Source organism: Lissotriton helveticus, chromosome 5_1 (assembly GCF_964261635.1).
Source record: "Lissotriton helveticus chromosome 5_1, aLisHel1.1, whole genome shotgun sequence".
NCBI classification, from domain to species: Eukaryota; Metazoa; Chordata; class Amphibia; order Caudata; family Salamandridae; genus Lissotriton; species Lissotriton helveticus.
The window spans coordinates 373,936,405-373,943,041 of record NC_136065.1 but is presented as its reverse complement, the minus strand read 5'-3'; the positions used below and the strand labels follow the sequence as shown (position 1 = coordinate 373,943,041).

General features: G+C 44.4%; 1 pseudogene; it reads left to right on the top strand.

Moving 5' to 3' along the window:
- Window positions 1-2,002: 2,002 nt before the first annotated feature.
- LOC144752474 (interleukin enhancer-binding factor 3-B pseudogene) lies at window positions 2,003-3,739 on the top strand (annotated as a pseudogene).
- The last annotated feature ends 2,898 nt before the right edge of the window (window positions 3,740-6,637 follow it).

Genomic DNA, 6,637 nt, shown 5'->3' with positions numbered 1-6,637 from the left:
GTGCCTTCTATAGTGCCACACAGCTATCAGTACCAAGATAAGTTGCCTGTTTTCCGACTTCGTCTCTGATCAGTTGCTGGACACCAGTTTGTCGGATGGGACCAGATCCCAAACTACTGAGCAGTATTCAGAATGCATCACTGGGTTTGCAACGAAAGAAAGCCTTTGTCTGACTCCTGTTCCTACAGGCCACAGACCAAAAAAAAGACAGAGGAACTTGAAAAAGAGTGCCATGCTTTCCTACTTCCCTATGAAATTTCCCTGCTATTTGTGTTTTTGTCTTCCCCCAGTCTGTCTCGTCAGTGGTAAGACTCATTGTGACAGTTTGATGACTGCACAATGCCTGATGAGTGTGACATCAGCTAACCTAGTATTTTGCTGTTCAAGGTAAAGGTTGAAGTGACCATGGGATGAACCTGGAGGTGATGGACCTGCATGAGGATCCAGATGTTATCCAGTGGTTGCAGAAACCAGTGCCCTTTGAAAGTAATGAAAGAGAGGTGACAAGTTGGCATAACCTGAGGTACAATAGTATGTTGTACCAAAGCGAGTGCACTTGGGGCTGTGGTCACGACGCTGGAACTGGCCAGGCAATGAAGGCATGCGGAATCATATTTGGTTACGGATATTTCAAGGAGGAGTTTGATACAGGCAACCCAGGTAGCCTTAGAGTGTTACAGGTTGGTACTTGGCTCATCTTGGCCCTCAAAGTGGTGTTCCATTTTAGCAACCTTATCTCCAAACACTCTGTTTACCCTGGAGCTTTGGCTTCCATAGGACAGCAGTCAGTGGGCAGGTATGCTGGCGCACCACAAATAGCCAGCAACTCTGAAGGTAAGTCTGGGCACATAGCAATTCCCTTTCTATCCAATTCTACGCCTATTAATGTAAGCAGACCTCTGCCTTGTCGGTTCACCACACGTGGCTTGGATCTTAAGTTAGGAATCACTTTAGATCCACAAGCACTGCACCGTCCAAACATGAAAGGGGTGGGGGATCCAGCAAAGACCATGAAGCATGCTCAAACCTGTAGACCCATAGGTATGATGGGACAGTGGGAATACATCAACCTACAGTCTCAGTGCTATTGGTTGATATTGGACTGGCTAAAGGATATCAGGCAGGTCTTTGCTGTGTCATTAAGGCCTTACCTTGAGTACCCTGTCCACTTTGGGAGACCAGATATGTAGAAGGATAAAGGCAAGTGAGAAGCAGTGCAGATATGGACAACTAAGTCTTTGAATACTTTAGAACATAAGCCACCTGAAGAGACGCTCAGAACCCACCCATGTTCACTCCCACTATTTTGTAATATGATAGAGGTATTTGCAATTCTTATAGATTACCAACAGGAAAAAGTGCCTTTTTCATTAGAGGAGTACTTATAGTTTGGGCTGTGAAGGTTAATGAATAGCTTTAGAAGGTAGACATTCATGGAAAGGGAATTAATCAACAGTTAACAGCAGAAGTGAATAACTCAAGCACAGTGATATTTAAAGTGGGAACATCACTTTATTCCCAGTTCTGGTTGCACTTCTTCCTCTGAACTCACCATAGAGCTGGAGGTATCACCCTCATACAAAATAGTTTTAAAAACTTTATTTACTGGGCTATGGATGGGTTGTGGGTAGAGGACTTGATAACATAGATTCCCTTACCTGATTCTTAATTCTTAGGCCTTCCAGCACAATGACCCAAATGTAAAGGTGTTTAATAGTTATTTGAAATTTTGGTGAGCAGTTTTCTTGCAAAAGGTGAAACCTGAGGCCATCTTAACATTAAGCTCAGCCCTCCCTCCCCATCACCACCAGGACCATTGACATCACAGAGGGGACCCAGAGGCACTAACATAAAGTGTACAATTGTAATTTGCTGTTTGGGACACTGCTGCTTTGAGTTCTAAAACCCCCAAATGTCCATATGAGTCAGAAGAAATAAAACATCTGTCAAGGCAGTTTCCCAAGAGGGGGAGAAAGGAAACCTTTTTTTAGGAGTGGAGACCATGCGCCAATTCCTCAAGGAGAGCTGCCATGTTTTGGTGCGCCTTATGGGCCTCTGTCCAAGATGGAGAGACCTAGAAGCAATCCAGAAGATGGTCTCGCATACACAGCATGCCCTCCGCGTTGTCTCTGACATGATGCAAGAGCAGGAGAAAGCAGTCAGCCCACCGACGAATGCAGGGTCCATGAGAGAAGAGGAAGGAGCTGCCCCTGGTAAAGTGTGGCGGTCCTTCTGCAGGGATGGAGAGGTGAAGCAAGGCGGAATGCTAACCCTTTTTGGTAAGAAAACCAGAGCCATCTTTGGAGTTATCTGTGTGGGCTTCATTGCAACAGGACATCTTCTGAAAAGTGATGCAAACATAGAGATGGTTCTCCTATGCAGAGATCAGCCCACATTCAACTTCCTGGGGAAGGTGTCTGAAGCGCTGGCTCTGCAGCTTTCTACCATTAAGAAAGAGGCGTATGAGGTTCTGCCCAGCCCCTCTGAAGGATTAGTTGTCATAAATAACATAAAAGTCCCTCCTCTGAAGGTGACTATTAGAATGACTTCACATCAGGTGTTGGGACAAGAAGATGAGATTGTCAAAGAGAGGCACAGTTCATCATTCGATGATCTCGACAGGCGGCAATGCCTTTCTGCCTTCAATTCAATCCGATGTGCCACGTGGATCATAGATAGAACTGCAAAGTTGCAAGCATTTGACACAGTCAGCTGTGTCCTCAGGCACTTGTGCTCCATCTATCCAGTCTATGCCCCACTCAAAGGCTGGCCCTTGGACGTACTCTGCGAGAAGGCCATTGCATCGGCCAAGAAACCAATGGGACCAGGGGCTGCTCTGCGAAGAGTTCTTGAATGTATTGCTTCAGGGATCCTAATGCCAGATGGTCCCGGGCTCCGTGATCCGTGCCAGGAGGAATTAACTGATTCCACTGGCCACTTGCAAAGGTCGGAACTGGAAGACATAACTAAATGTGCACAACATGCTCTGCGACTGGTGGCCTTTGGGCAAATTCACAAATTTTTGGGAATGGCTCCTCTGTGCTTGTCTGAGAATTTAATACTCAAAATCTTTACTGATTTTCCGGCCTTTTTTTGTCAAGTCAAGATTCCTTTGAACACTCCCTTGTCTTCTGGTTCAGTAAAACGCTCCATTCAATGCAAAGAAGAGCAAACGTCTTCCAAGAAAAAGAAAAAGCATATGTTCAAATCAGACCCTCTCAAAGAAATGAATGCGCTTGCACGGATTAACATACTTTATCCTGGGCTCCTGATCAGAGACGCTTCCAAGACTGGTCCTAACCATGCTCCCACTTATACCATGGCAGTGCACTTCAACGGGAAGACATTTGAGGCTATTGGCCCTACTAAAAAGGTCGCCAAGTCTAATTTAGCTGCCAAGGTCCTTCAGAGCTTGCCGCAGCAAAAAGCACTTGGGAAGGAGGATGTTCCTGACCAGGAAGAGGACATTATTTTGGAACAGCCCTCGAGTAGCAACACTGGGCATGTCCTTGCTGAACGTGGTAAACACCCAGTGATGGAACTCCACGAAATGAGGCGAGGTCTACGGTACCATCTGGTCTCAGAGACCGGTGGCAGTCACAGCAAGCGCTTTGTGATGGAGGTGGAGGTGGATGGGAAAAAGTTCATTGGTCGAGGTCCTAACAAGAAAATAGCAAAGGCATATGCAGCACTTGCAGCACTGAGAAAATGTGCCAGGAAAGTTCAGAATGCACCCTAAGCAACTGAATCAAGATTTAGCACCATCGATTTCCCGGAGCAAGACGCTTGTGTTTCCTTTCTCAATAAAGCTTTTCAGATGATGGCCTCTAAGTATTCAATTCAATTAAATATTTATTTAAAGATTTGGAACTCCAATGAGGTCCACAATAAAAGTACATACAAATGATTACCTAACATATCATAAAACATCTACAGATTTTTCAACACATAGCAACTTCAGCAAATAGAGCCTCTAAGTAAGTACGTGAATCTGTTGCATGCATTTGCATATTTTGTGGTCTTCTGCCATTACGCCAATGCCATTTCATTGTCCATTATTTTGCTACCTTCCTTCAACAATGCCATTACTTCGAAAACCATCACTGAGACAAGCAGTCTCCTCGAACAAAGCATTTGAATTCTTATCTTTAATATCAACCCATGCACTTTTTTAGCAGCAAGATTACAATTATATCGTTGATTTGTTTTTGTTTAATTAAATTGCCTATGCCATTGTTTGTTTAATTTAGGATTAAGGTTAGCATTCAAATTAAATTAATTTGAAATGATGCATAAAATTAGCAACGGGGCTAGAGTAAGATTACTTATTTTCATTTTAGCTAAATTCATTTAATTTATCTCAATTTAAGTGTATAGTTAGTATTCATTTACTTTAATCTGGTTTAACGTAAACTACGTTATTGTAATGCTTATGGTTGGCATTATGAATTAAATATGTTTCCTTTTTTCCTTAAATATGATTTGATTTTTTCCTTTTTTAATTTAAGGTTGGAGTTTTGGTTAGAGTTGCCACCGAGCTGCCTTTTCTGCCTGTGGTTTAACGGCTAGAGCGGCCAACCTTGAAACTGGGGAACCAGGTTCAAGTCTGGCGTGAGGCTCAAGCATCCTGTGATCTGGGCAAATCACTTAATCTTCCCATGCCTGTAATGAATGTGTCTGTCTGTAACGCAACTGGAGCTCATGTAAAGCGCTCAGATACCTTTGGGTCGAGTACGCGCTATACCAGCAACAAATTTGCCCAAGCATTGTTTTGCCCTATGAGGTTATTAGCATCCATCAGCACCTGCTAGCCTCTCTCTGCTAACTTAGATGTCAGCCTACTACCCTCTTCGTTTATCCATAACATATCCTCCTCCTAGTCCCACATCATTCCTATCCACTCTAACTACGCTTTTCACACTTACCGTTCCCAATCTCTACTACTCTCATTATCACCCCTCTACAATGTTTACCTTGCCCTCACCCTCCTACTCCTTATCCCTTTTGCCTCCCAACCTGCTCCACACTGCATAATCACCCACCAGCCCCCCTTTTATTTCCCCCTTCCTTTCTAACCATTTCCCCTCTAACTCTGAACTTCTCCTCACAACTCCTCCTGTGCCCCCTTTACTGAAATCCCTACCGACCCCTTAACCACTCTGCTCCAACACTGCTCGTGCATTCTTACCTTGCCCTTTCTTACCCTCTTGCTGATCACAAAAGGCTTACTATGTGAGGAAACCCCACCAACTTGCCATTCTGTTGAGATATGGTAACTTCACCCAAATCCAACCCAAAAAAATAGGAGGAGGCCTGGTCAAGCATTCAGGATTTTGACACAATCGAAGGCCAGTCTATTCTGCTTCACTGCTCCCTCTCTTCTACATTCTCCTGATCATTGCTGTTGATGTTATGACCTCCATTTAAAAAAACTGTACAGATATTGTATTGTTGGATACAATCACAGACATCACTGTGAACCAAATGCTCTGCAGGCTGGGGCATCTGACTCGACTGACTTAACCAGATCACTCATGGCAAACCTGGAGGCCCTCAATTCTTCCCAGGTTATCTCTGAACTGACTTATTCAGCTGGACACCCAGGGACTGGTACTTTTTAGGTCGAGCTGATCAGCGCACATTCTCTGCTTTGCGATGCATGGAATATTCAGTACCTGGGCTTCAAGCTGGCCGATTGGTTATCATTGGTTGTTCCGGGTGCCTTACTTAATTCCTTACTTTTGAATGGTAAATCATACCCATTTGTACCTCCTTTAGGTCTGTTGTGCCCTCCCATAGCGCCTAGCCCTGTTACAAGGCTCATTTCGCTTCTGTATATTTCAGTTCGTTTTGCGCACTATTTTTTCCTATTGCCTTCCTCGTGCTCGGGAAATGTTGCAAACGCGAGCAGCAGACCAGTGCTACTGCTTTCCCCACCCACCCACCGTTTCTCCAGTGTGTTCTGCCATTTGCACCTTAGCTTTCACTTATGATCTACAGAGTCTGGGTCACTGAAGATCGAGTTGAGCAGTAACAAAGTTAGAATGTTTGAAATTTGACTTTACTCTCTAGCTCCCTTACACCCAATCTTTCGTTTTTAACATTCATTATGAATGTTTCACTTTCTCGGAGCTCCGTTGCTCCATTTATGTAAACAATATGTAAATATTGTTCTTTATCTGGTCACAAATGTGGCAGCTGTGTCTCTGTTCCCAGTGGTAATTCCCCTTTCTTAGTCCTCTAGTCAGTGCTGCTAGCTGCTTCTCTGGTCCCGGTGGTAATTCCTCATTCTTAGTCCTCTAGACAGTGCTGCAGCTACTTCTCTGGTCCCAGTAGTAATTCCACATTCCAAGTCTTCTAGACAGTGCTGCAGCTGCTTCTCTGCTCCCCGTGGTAATTCCACATTCTTACTCCTCTAAGGCAGTTCAGCAGCTGCTTCTCTGGTCCCAGTGGTAATTCCTAATTTTTGGTCCTCCAGCCAGTGCTGCTAGCTTCTTCTCTGTTCCCAGTGGTATTTCCTCATTCTTAGTCCTCTAGACAGTGCTGCAGCTGCTTCTATGGTCCCAGTGGTAATTCCCCATTCTTAGTACTCTAGGCAGTGCTGCATCTGTGTCTCTGTTCCCAATGGTAATTCCTC